The sequence below is a fragment of the Podarcis erhardii genome (assembly GCF_964252035.2).
Source record: "Podarcis erhardii genome assembly, chromosome: 3".
Classification (NCBI taxonomy): Eukaryota; Metazoa; Chordata; class Lepidosauria; order Squamata; family Lacertidae; genus Podarcis; species Podarcis erhardii.
Window position 1 is genome coordinate 65,535,423 of NC_138507.1, and position 13,151 is coordinate 65,548,573.

The 13,151-nt window shown below is 42.8% G+C and overlaps 1 long non-coding RNA gene across 1 annotated transcript; it reads right to left on the reverse strand.

Annotated features, from left to right (window-relative positions):
- Positions 1-1,064: 1,064 nt before the first annotated feature.
- On the reverse strand, positions 1,065-3,705 carry LOC309337697. Its single transcript, XR_014154505.1, has 2 exons — positions 3,664-3,705; positions 1,065-2,430 (listed from the first exon to the last, which is right to left on the reverse strand). It is a non-coding gene; the product is annotated as an uncharacterized lncRNA (long non-coding RNA).
- Positions 3,706-13,151: the final 9,446 nt, after the last annotated feature.

A 13,151-nucleotide genomic window follows, 5' to 3' on the forward strand; every position in this document is an offset into this window, starting at 1 on the left:
CATCTTGGAAAGGCATTTCATAGTCAGAAAAGATCATGGAGAATAAGGGTGGGTGGGTGGGTGAGTGTGTGAGTGTGTGTGTGTGTGTGTGTGTGTGTGTGTGTGAGAGAGAGAGAGAGAGAGAGAGAGAGAGAGAGAGAGACAGAGAGAGAGACAGAGACAGAGAGAGACAGAGAGAGAGAGAGCTGCATACACACCAACCCTTTAAAGCACATTCAAAATACATTTTTCCCCTCAAGGAATTCTGGGCACTGTAGTTTACCTCTCACAGAGTTCAAATGCCCAGCAACCCTTAACAAACTACAGTACCCATAATTCTTTGAGTGGGAATGTACTTCCAACGTGCTTTAAAAGTAAAAGAAAGACACAGAAGAGGATGGAATTCCCTCTGTCAGCCATGACTAAGAGAGATTATTTTCACAGCAAAGACTGGGTGAATCACAAGCAGGTTTTCTGAAATTAGTCACTATGCTCTGATGCAGTTTAGTTCAGCAACATACCTAAAATAATTTACATTCAAATAATCCCAAATATGTACCATTGAAATATATGGGGCCTCTTTAAGACTTTTGTTACATTAGCCTATGCATGCTTATGCAGCACTAAGCCCCATTGATTTTATTAACAGGAGATACGCCCAGCAAATGCACATGGAATTGCAGCCTTAGAAAGTAGTTGCATGGAACTGTAGCCATAGATGATGTTGGCATGTTTTGTTTTGTTTTTAAAAAATCTAATATATTATTAATCTTGTTTGTTAAAGATACTGGAATTATTTTGTTTATGGTTCAATTAGCTGTTTGACATATCAGGAGTGCTTAGGGTTGATTTTCTATTTTTTCACACTCGAATAGTTCACTCTTAAAAGTATTGTTTTTGGTTTCACAAATCATATGTTTAATGTGTGTGTATATGTGTGTGTGTTAGAAAGTTGGTGTCCTGCTTACCATTTTTATTTAATAATAATAATAATAATAATAATAATAATAATAATAATAATTTATTTATACCCCGCCCATCTGGCTGGGTTTCCCCAGCCACTCTGGGCGGCTTCCAACTGAATATTAAAAACAGTACAGCATCAGACATTAAAAACTTCCCTAAAGAGGGCTGCCTTCAGTTGTCTTTTAAAAGTAAAATAGTTGTTTATTGCTTTGACATCTGCTGGGAGGGCGTTCCACAGGGCAGGCGCCACTACCGAGAAGGCCCTCTGTCTGGTTCCCTGTAGCCTCACTTCTCGCAATGAGGTAACCGCCAGAAGGCTCTCGGCGCTGGATCTCAGTGTCTGGGCTGAACGATGGGGGTGGAGACGCTCCTTCAGGTATACAGGACCGAGGCCGTTTAGGGCTTTAAAGGTCAGCACCAACACTTTGAATTGTGCTCGGAAACATACTGGGAGCCAATGCAGATCTCTCAGAACCAGTGTTATGTGGTCCCGGCAGCCACTCCCAGTCACCAGTCTAGCTGCCGCATTCTGGATTAATTGCAGTTTCCAGGTCACCTTCAAAGGTAGCCCCACGTAGAGCGCATTGCAGTAGTCCAAGCGGGAGATAACTAGAGCATGCACCACTCTGGCAAGACAGTCCGCAGGCAGGTAGGGTCTTAGCCTGCGTACCAGGTGGAGCTGGTAGACAGCTGTCCTGGACACAGAATTAACCTGTGCCTCCATGGACAGCTGTGAGTCCAGAATGACTCCCAGGCTGCACACCTGGTCCTTCAGGGGCACAGTTACCCCATTCAAGACCAGGGAATCCCCCACACCTGCCCGCCCCCTGTCCCCCAAAAACAGTACTTCTGTCTTGTCAGGATTCAACCTCAATCTGTTAGCCGCCATCCATCCTCCAACAGCCTCCAGGCACTCACACAGGGCCTTCACTGGTTCTGATTTAAAGGAGAGGTAGAGCTGGGTGTCATCTGCATACTGATGAACACCCAGCCCAAACCCCCTGATGATCTCTCCCAGCGGCTTCATATAGATATTAAAAAGCATGGGGGAGAGGATGGAACCCTGAGGCACCCCACAAGTGAGAGCCCAGGGGTCTGCACACTCATCCCCCACCACCACTTTCTGGACACGGCCCAGGAGAAAGGAGCGGAACCAATGTATAACAGTGCCCCCAGCTCCCAGCCCCTCTAGACGGTCCAGAAGGATGTTATGGTCAATGGTGTCAAAGGCTGCTGAGAGATCCAGCAGAACTAGGAAACAGCTCTCACCTTTGTCCCTAGCCCGCCGGAGATCATCAACCAGCACGACCAAGGCAGTTTCAGTCCCATGGTGAGGCCTGAATCCCGATTGGAAGGGATCCAAATGGTCCGCATCCTCCAGGCGTGCTTGGAGTTGTTTGGCAACCACCCGCTCAATCACCTTGCCCAAGAATGGTAAATTTGAGACTGGGCAATAGTTGGCCAAATTGGCTGGGTCTAAAGATGCTTTTTTAAGAAGCGGTTTAATGACCGCCTCTTTCAGCAGGTCTGGGAAGGCTCCCTCACAGAGTGAAGCATTCACCACCCCGCAGAGCCCATCGCCCAGCCCTTCCCGGCTCGCTTTTATCAGCCAGGATGGGCAAGGTTCAAGGAGACAGGTGGTCCGTTTCACTTGTCCAAGCAGCCTGTCCACATCCTCGGAGGTAACAGATTGGAATTGATCCCATGTAACAGGACTAGACAGAACTCTAGCACTCTCCCGCCCTGGCCCTGCTCCCACGGTGGCGTCTACCTCCTTCTGAATCTGAGCGACTTTATCTGCAAAAAACTTTGCAAAAGCATTGCAGGAGATCTTGGGGTCCCTACCAGGCCCCGGTGGTGCAAGTGGTTCCGATAGATTGCGAACCACCTGAAAAAGTCTCCTGCTGCTGTTTTCTGCAGATGCAATGGAGGCGGTGAAGAAGGCCCTCTTTGCTGTCACCATTGCCACTTGGTAGGCTCGACGTTGAGCTCTAGCCCATGTCCGGTCTGATTCAGAATGAGTTTTCCGCCACCAGCGCTGTAGCCATCTCAACGATTGTTTCATCACCCTCAGCTCCGGGGGAAACCACGGGGGTGTCCGGGCTCCATGCAGTCGGAGAGGGCGCTTCAGAGCCAGACAGTCAATAGCCCTGGTTAACACCGCATTCCATCGGGCCACCAGGGAATCAGCTGAAAGGCCATCAACTTGGGATAAAACATCCCCTACCACTCTCTGGAAGCCAATTGGATCCATTAAGTGGCGGGGGCGGACCATCCGAATTGGTCCCACCTCCCTGCAGAGGGGAAGGGTCGCGGAGAAATCCAGTTGCACCAGGAAGTGATCTGACCATGGCACTTCTTTTGTTTCGCTTTTCGTTAATGTCAGATCACCAACATCCGTAGAGGTAAACACCAAGTCTAAGGCATGTCCGCGACTATGAGTTGGGCCAAAATTATTCAGGGACAGCCCCATGGAGGCCATGCTTTCCACAAAGTCCCGAGCGGCCCCTTGTAAGGTCGTGTTGGCATGGATGTTAAAATCCCCCAGGACAACCAAGTTAGGTGTCTCCAGAAGCATATGTGCCACGACCTGAAGCAGCTCGGGCAGGGAATCCTTGGTGCAGCGGGGAGGTCGGTACACCAATAGGAATCCTGTATTACCCCTATTGCCCAACTTCCAGAACATGCACTCAGAGAACTGGGTCTTCCCAATAGGACGCCTGGTGCAGATTAATGACTTCCTAAAAATCACTGCAACCCACCCCCTCCCGCTCACATAACCTGGGTTGCTGTGCGTAAGAGAAACCTGGTCTCTGTCACACATGCCAGGTCAAATCCTCCATCCACAATCAGGTCGTGGATGGCAGTGGTTTTATTCATCATTGACCTGGTATTGCACAGCAACACTTTCAGGTCATGTGGGTTTCCCTTGCTGATTCCAGTATCTTTCCAGTCAGGACCAGACCTGGAGGCAGGGATAGTCCTCAAACAACGACTAAACCTGCCTCTTCGGTAATGACATGGTCTGGTCTTAGCGTAACTCCTCCTCCTGCCCGTGATCACTGAGATTGGGTGTCCCAATACATTCCCTCCTGTGGAACCTGCCCCAGCCATTCTATTGGCTGAGGCCCACTCCCAGGAAGCCCTGACCCTTCCCCTTAAAAGGCAAAATACAAACTATATAATAACTTAACAGAATAATAAAAATAGAAGCACAGCAAAAAACAATAGTGCTAAAATTAAACTATTCTCCACCCTAACTATATACTTAACCAACCGCAAGCAGAAATAAAATTATAAAATTATAAAACATTATAAAAAACAACAACCACCATTTAAGGTGCAGCAAATTAAAAGCAGTTAAAACATAGTTGCACAAAGTATTCCTTGTGTCCAATGTGTGTTTTGAAAAGCATAAAAATGCTTTCACATATCATGAGTTGCTTCCATTATGCATGAAAAAAAAATCAGAAAGTAATGCTTTGTTTTCCTTGCTATCCAATGTCAGTTATGAATGATTGAAATGGGTCTTGGTTTTTATTATGTGGATGGACTGGTGGAATTCGTTTTTACATTATTTGAAGCTGGAATACAACCTGTCACCCTCTGCATGTTGCTTGACTCCTGTTCCTATCAGCCCCAGCCAGCATGGCCAATGGTCAAAAGATCATGGGAGCTGTAGTCCAGCAATAGCTGGAAAGACACAGGTTTCTCATCCCTGCTCTAAGGTTCTGTGTTTGTTTATCTAGAGTGGACCATGGGTCCCCTGAGTTGCCCAGAGGAGCAGAGCAGTGGTCTGGGAGCAAATGAGTGGGTAGGCAGGCAAAGGTTCAGAGCACAATCTTCCTCCCAGTTGATACAATACTGAGACCAAGGTGGAGAAATCTAACAACCAGTGCTTTCCCTGGACTGGTTGTATGTAAGCATGCAGGTGGTGGCTGGCGGAGAGCAGAGTGAGATCATTTGCCTTACTGGACCAGTTTCCACTGTAGGTCCTCCAACACATGCTTCTGTCACATATTGGGAGGCAATGTGTCCAAGGCCAAACCACAAATCTGTGGCAGATAATCTTTCAACACAAGCAGCCTATGACAGTTAATTACCATATAAAGAACAGGAAGTAAGGCTGTGGGGAAAATATTTGTCCACTTGTTTTATGTAATCTTTTTGTGAGTACCCAAAAGGACTCCAGGTGCTTTTTTCAGCACTTCCACAGAAAGACTGCAAAAAGTGAGCTGTAAAATTGAGGTGAGCCAAGGTGTTTGCACATCACTAATACCTGAATGAATGTGTGAGAGAGGGAGTCTGTCTTCTCATAATACCAAAGAGGATCAACCGAAGTGCTAGAAGTCACAGCCTTACAGTTTTAATCAGAAGCAGGACGAAGCAAGGCATTTTTACTGAAGGATAGAATGTACTTTCTCAGTTAATCCACTAGAGCCTGCATTTATTGACCTTCAGGTCATGTTGCCGAACTAATATCTTACCCAGGCCTTCCTGTAGCCAAAAGGCTGCATTGAAAAATCAGTAGATTTCTAAGAGCATTGAGTTGTGAGGAAGATTCATATTTGGTCCTCATTGCATATTTGTTCCATGTCAATGCACCTACTTGAAGAATACGGTAAAGCAATGCTGAGGGGAAAAATCACAAGACAAAGCAGGTTTGCATCCTTTTTGTGGGTTTCCATCCTGCTCACTGTCAGCAGAATACAAGATCAGGCCTCCTGGCATCAGTGCAAAAGATCACATAATCCCTTGGCTCAGGCAGCAAGAGAAAATTGTGTCCCCTACACCAGTCATGCCACAATAGGCTCTTTTTTTTTTTTTTAAGGGATGGAGGGAGCAATAGTATAATAATTATACATGATTTGAGACTAGAAAGTTGCAAGCAGGCTTAGACATGGTTTCTTATTTGGCTTGGCTTTTAACCTGAGATGAAGAATTCAGGGTTCCTGATATTTTACACAAGCATCCATAGGCACCAACTATAGGGAGCCCTGGGGGCTCAGGCACCCACAAAAATGTTTTGTGGGTGGTTGGCACCCACTGTGCGGGCTCCGATGCAACTTCCTGTTTGTACTGAAAGTCACGTTGGAGGCCCAACACGACTTCCAAAGCAACGCTGGAGTTTCTGCCAGGCCTCCGACGCAACTTCTGGTACAAACTGTAAGTCGCATTGGAGGTCTAGTGAGGCCTTGGGCATGATCTCCAAGGCCCCACAAGGCCTCAGAGAACACGTTGGAGGCCCTGCCAGACCTCAGAAGCGTCGCCAGGCAGGTTGATATAACATGACGTCATGATGTCATGAGTCAAGTTACCTCACGGGTGCCACTGGGCCCCCATAACCTGGGGCTCAAGTTGGTGCCCCTGCAAGCATTGTAACACCCTCCACCCAAAAAATTGCATATCAGCCAAGAAAGTACAAGTTTCATCAGCTTCTCTGCACTTAGATGTAGAAAGTTCATTTGAAGCTGCTTTAATACACATATTAAAACACCATTATGTTCCCATCTTCCAAGCAGCTCAGGCAATACATGATTCCTTTCTTCCCCTTCCTTTTATACATGAAACTATCAAGTGAGATAACTCAGGCTAACAGACTTTGTCTGAGATTTGGACTGAAGTGAGAGTTTAGTCCAACACTGTACCACACTGGCAGGAATACAAAGTTAACAGTAGCAATGTCAGGATCAAAAGGTAGTAAGCTGTAAGTGCTTTGACACTTTCCACACTCTGTCTGTTGACCAGCACAAAGATATCCTTATCTTAGCTGCCTCAAATGACACAGGAAAGTATTTCTCCTAAGTTCTATGGCACCCATCCAAGCAAATAACTTTTAGAGATGGTTATCAAACCTTCTGGTCCTTCCTTCACATACACAAAAAATCTCAACATGAGGGAGGTCACGTGCAGAGGACCTTCTCCTAAATCCATCTTTTTACCAATACTATTCACTTGTATACAGCTGATCTTTGTAAAACATTAACAGCAAATGTTGTTGATAGTCATTACAAGACTATCATAACACTTCACACACTAAAGGTGAATTAGCAAATCTCTTGACAACACAGCTGCAGCCTGCCTGGAGTTTAATACTGCTTTATACATTAAACTGAATTAGAAGAATGGTCTCTTTTAAGGATGAAATGAAGAACTATTTCTTTTGGCATTTTAGTCTTCTCACATAGTTCAGCTTCAATGCTGCAATTTCCATATTTGCAATTGGAGACCTTTTGCCAATTTCTTCACACTACTCCTGATCAAGGTCTGGTTGCTATGTAACTTGGAGTATTTCACATCATTAATATCCTGTCCCTGTATCATCTTAACCTTCTGGTTTTGAGCTACTCCCAATCAAAACTTAAAAGCCGCTGCATAATATTTTAGTGAATAATGTACTGGAATCCCATTGGTATTTATTTTATGGATAGGTATTACTAAAATATGTCAACATATACTGAATTGACAGTGCCACAAGACTTTGACAATGAAATGTGTTGCAATTACAGTGAAAATAATATAATGCTAGATCTTCCTTTTCATGTAAGTAGTCATTTACAATGTATCACCAGTGAATTATTACCTAGAATTATACAGTTTCTGTAAAATATTAAAAAGTGATATGAACAATGCTTTCAAAATGCATCATAATAGTCACTTAGAATTATATAAATCAGGAAAATCTGCAATACTTTTGCTTACTCCACTATGAACTAATTTCTTTTTCGGCAAATATATCACACAGGTTACAGCATTTTATTACACTCAGTTAAGATGTATCATATATCTGGGCTTGTCCATTGGAATTTACTGTGTTTTGTCAGCTGTTTGCATTCTCATTTAATTTGCATAGGCCGCATGACATTACCCTCAACCAACATCAACCTCAATGATTTCCCCCTGCAAATTTGGGTTTTCTTGGTTTGATATAATCCAAAAAAAATGGGGAAAATTGGGCTCCTTATAGGGTTGCAGACAATTTGTTTTGGTGTTTCTTGGTAGGTGGATCAATTGTCATTTTCTTCTACTCCCCTTTCCATGCCCACTACTCCTTCAGAGCTTTTATTTAATTCCCAGCAGTCCTTGTAACAATTTCTAGTGCACTCCTGAATGGAGGATATTTATTTCTTTTGATAATGCAGCTTTGCACTAAACCAGAAAACTACACAAGCGGGCCACATAAAAAATTTCTGCACTGGATATATTGGGCATTAATCTAAAAAGTGTTTGTTGAGAATTTACAATGGCTTTAATTTCTTTTCCAGAAAAGGGCACTTCAGGTTATCGCTCAGATTTGCACAAAACAGAGAAAATTTAACAAGCAAATTTAGAATGGTATGACTGTGTGTTTTTGCACATGTTTTGGGTGGGGAATTTAAGAACAAGCAAGCAAACAAAAGAAGGTGCGCACAACTATTTTTGCACATGCCCTATTGGTACTTAGTTGACATAATAGAATCAACAATTTAGAAGGCAAGGACAAATACAAAAAGGAGCACCTGCTTGTAGGAACACAAAAGACCAATGTTGCTCCTCATATACAAGTCTAAATACATGTGGGTGTGAACTACTCAAGTCTAATTCAAATGAGGGGAACAGCTAAATAATGCTCAAATGTGGACAAGCCCTCTGTCTATAAAGCAACCTTCCCCACTCTCCAAACACTGTGTCACAAAAGAAATGGATCCAGAGCAGAGTTAAGTAGACCGGGACTAGCTTGGTGTGGTCTTTACTTTTCTCCACACCCTGACATTGTAGAAGTCACGTGGATCTAGCTACTCCAGGGACTGAAATCAGCGTAAAACCACCACTTGTCACAACAGGCTGGCTTGACCAGAAAGACTGTTATATACTATGAAGAAGAGTTGTTGCTTTGGTTGAGAGATCTACCTGGGCTACCAAGTGAAACAAAACTCCATCCAATTAGTGTATGTATTTTCAGCAACTTGGTCAAACATACTTAGAATCATGTAGAATGTGGAATCAGTTTAATTCTGCTTATAGCAGATTGTGGAAGTGTAAAGCGCCTGCAGTCATAAAATGGGCCCTAGGCTATAATGGACCTGACTCCCCAAACTGTGAACTGCACTCTCGCTGTCTCTCCCCATCTCCCACACCACTCTTCTCATCTGGAGGGATATCACCTCCTCCAAGAGAGATACCCACTCCAACTGACTATCAGCCACATTAGCTCCTGTTAATGAAACATCAGCTGATCTACCTCGAAAATTAAATTTCAATTCGCTAAATGAAGGAATGCTCAGCCCATAACAATGTTCACCTATTTTGTCTTATCCTTGGTATTATGGGCAGGCTACAATAATAAAGCAATGAAATAACTAAAATACAAAGAAGAAATATAAATAAAATATTCAGAAGTTCCAGTTCCTCCCTCTTCGAAATGTGTTTTTAAAAGTACATTTGGAGGATCATACTCCCAGTTTTTGGAAAAATCTGAATTATTCAGCCAGATTTGCAGTCACTGAATTTATCTGATGCAAATTTTGATAATGTGAGTAGGCAAGTATAAGCTTGCACACATACTCAAAAGTAAGCACTACTGAGTTCAGTGGAACTTAATCTTGGTTAAGTGTGTATAGATTTCAGCCTTAATTTGATGATTTGCTTGCAGAAACAGGTGTAACCAAGCAAAACAATTGCAATTTTTCAAATCCAGCCTTATTGGACAAGTGGTGGCTATTTCTAAGATGTGCTGAATTATACATATAAGATGTGCACAACTGAACTGATAAAGGCATAATATATGTTAAACAAAAACTGAAGGTTATATCTAGACATTGCTGCAGTTGCTCACAAAACTTCCATTATCTGCTTTTGGAGACAGGAAAGGAAGCAGATATTCCCTTGAAGAAGCTGTCCTTGTCAATTTCAAGCTGGCCAAAGCTGATATTTAGTGGAACACAGAACAGCAAGCAGAACTCAATGGACTATGTGAACAAAAGGAAAGGAAACAGAGTACTGTGCATTTTTAGACTGGAGGAAGGAAATTAATTAAGTCCTTGCACTGGCCTAAAGAAGATTTGGATAAGCAGAAAAATAAATTACTCCTTCAAACAGTGATAGAATTACAGGAATAGCCAGAGTCAAACCTCAGGGAATTCACTGCAAAGGCAATCAAGCTTAAATCCTGAGGAAAACACTGAAAATAAGGGATAAATTGAGAGGGCAAAACAAAACCCTGAATACAAGCATACAGCCTGATGTTCCAGGCTGGCTGCCCCATGTATCCCCTGGCCTAGGCTAGCACAAAACAATTTGTTTTTTCTGAGTGGGGGCGGAGGACACACATTGCTGCTGTTTTGGCCGTTTTGACAGTTACCTACATGCAATACAAGTAGTCTAAAGCAAACATACATGTACAGTATTCACAACACTGGAGTCTGACTTAGCTGTCCACCAGGCTCGTCTGCTTGCTTAACCACCATGGCTTCACATTCATCTTCTTCTCCAATTTCACCACCACCACCACTTGTCAACATCAATATGACTAGGGGACTCCAACAGTTATCTCACGGATCTGTATACATATGACAGGGATCAGTCACAGGTACCATTTGGGCTACATGCAATATGCTAGCATCTCCACCTTGCACTGCTCTCTCCAAATGCACATGCTTCAAGATAAAAAAAACAACAACCTTTAACTTCATTGTAACTTTACAGCACCCTGATCCTCAAGAACAGTGAAATTCTTCCTGCCCTCTTACCTTCAGCTGTAGCTGAAGATGCTTCCTTTGTTACCAGCATAAATGTGGCAATCTGAAGAAGCTCAAAGTCCATTCAATATCTGTATCTGTAATGGCAAACTGAACGGCTTCTGCTATAACAATGGCAGCACTAGCCTCTGCTTGGTAAGTGGGCTGTCTGTTCAGTTCAGCTACCCATCAGTTGCAATGACACTGTAAAATGTTACTACTATACATTTTTAGGGTTGTAGTGTTGTGTCAATGTCATAGTTCCATCATGGTCAAAATGGCTTTATGCAATCGGAGAAAGGGGCATCATAGCCTTCTTCTGCCGCATTCAGCATTATGTCAGGAAATGCATGCTGTGACACTACTCTGGCACTGATCCTCCTGGCACAGGAATGCCGATCTACATTGCTGTGCCCACAGGGAACCCTCAACAGGCTGGCGACACCTGTGCAACCTGACAGGTTGTGATGCGTTGTGTAGCCAACACTGCTCTGTCCTAAACATTTTTATTTTTCTAGTGCAATAACTTGCAAGGCTAGATCAATTTCAAGTTTGAAGGTACACATGACTACACATTTTTTTTTAATTTTAATGTCATACAGATATACAAATAATATAGCTAATGATAGCAGCTTCCATTAAAATACACAGCATTGGTCAATACAGCACATACATGTTCAATACAGCACATTAGATTCATTCTCATTTTTTAAAATGGCAGGCATAATCAGAATTCCTATGTTCATATATTTCACTTGTGGCCAATAGCTTTGTGTTGTTTTTAGTGTAAATGGCCCAGAAGACCTTTGTTACTGGGTGGTATATAAACGTAAGTAAATAAATACCAATTTCTACTCTAAAATATGAGGTGGTGGGTTTTTAAAAAACAAAAATATATTATTCCAAGTTCTTCATCAACTGTGAGAGCATAGGAAGAGCTATGGCTATTAGTCTTTTGACAAGTAACCAGGGGTACAAAATGTTCTGGATTTAGCATACTGTATTGTTATTACTTTACATTCACCCTACTTCTCTGTTCCAGGGGTGCAGCACTTACTCAGGTTTGCTCCCCTTTGGAGTTTCCTAAATGATTATTGGCATTTTGTAATATTTGCATTATACACAAATGTACAGGTTGTACCTAGATGGAGTCATATCTAGGTCACTGCTCCCACATCAAATCTCTAAGGAGAGAGTCAACACCCTAATATGCTTAGAGAGCTCAGCTCTCTGTCTCAAACTGCCATTTCTCTTAATTGTCATTTATTTTATTTTCCATATTTATAGGCTACCCAGTAACCAATGTTCTCTGTGCAGTTTACACTAATTAAAAACAGTTGTATACAAAAACAAAACCACAAAATACAACAGAGCATAAAGCGATCCACAGAAGCTAACAACTACAAAATAAAACTGACAGCTGCTCCGAAGCTTCCAGGGATATCGAAAGGTTTTTTACGTCACTAAGTGTCATCCTATACCTGTACTTATTTAGTAAGTGGGAATAGGAATGCAGCCTAAAATATATTAAAAGTTGAGAGGCTGAAATGCCTTGGAAACGTAAAAGGTCTTCACCTAGCACTAAAAAGAACACAACAAAGGCACCGAGCTAGCCTCTCTAAGGGGTTGTTCCATAACTGAAGCACCACTGCTGAAAAAGGCTTCCCTCTTTAAGTAGCCACACCTCTTTTAGCAAGGGCACCTGGAGAAGAGCCTCAAAAAGATCTCAGCACCCAGACAGGTATATATGGGAACAGCCAATCCTTAAAATAACTTGTCTCCAAACCTTTTAGAGATTTCAAGATTAATACAAGCACTTTGAGTTCAGTCTGTACGCAGAATAGAAGCCATTCCATTGCAGATGACAAACCACTAGCAGAATCATGGAGTCATCCACTTAGAGCACCTCAATCCTGTCTGGATTGAGTCTCAGTTAATTGGCCCCTCCAATGTTGTGCTTAGGCAGTGATTCAGAACACCCACTGCTTGACCTGGATTTGATAGAAAGGATAGAGCTGGGTGTCATCATCATTGGTTACACCTTAGTCCACATCTCCAGATCACCTCTCCCATTTTCTTCATATGCAGGCCTAGATGAAGAAAGCCTTCTCTATTGTTGCACCCATACTCTGGAATGCCAGGCCTATGAAGATTTGTTTTGCACCCTTCCATTCTGGCCTTATGCCAAGTTTCTTCCTAGAGAAGCTAGACTGGGTTCCTCCTTGTACCCCTTCCCAACAGGCTTTGGGAAACTGGCTGTCTTTGTAAGGAAAGGGCTTTAAATAGCGCAGCGCTGCTTTAAACATCTGTATTTTAAAAGATTTGGTTTTTTTTTAAAAAAAATCTATTATAATTTGATTGGGTTTTACCTTTCCGTATGTATAGTTTTAATTTGTGCAAACTGCCCTGAGTCTGGAGAAATGGCAGGATATAAATGAATGAACAAATGAATGAATGAATGTAACAACACCTACTTAGGAAGGCATTTGG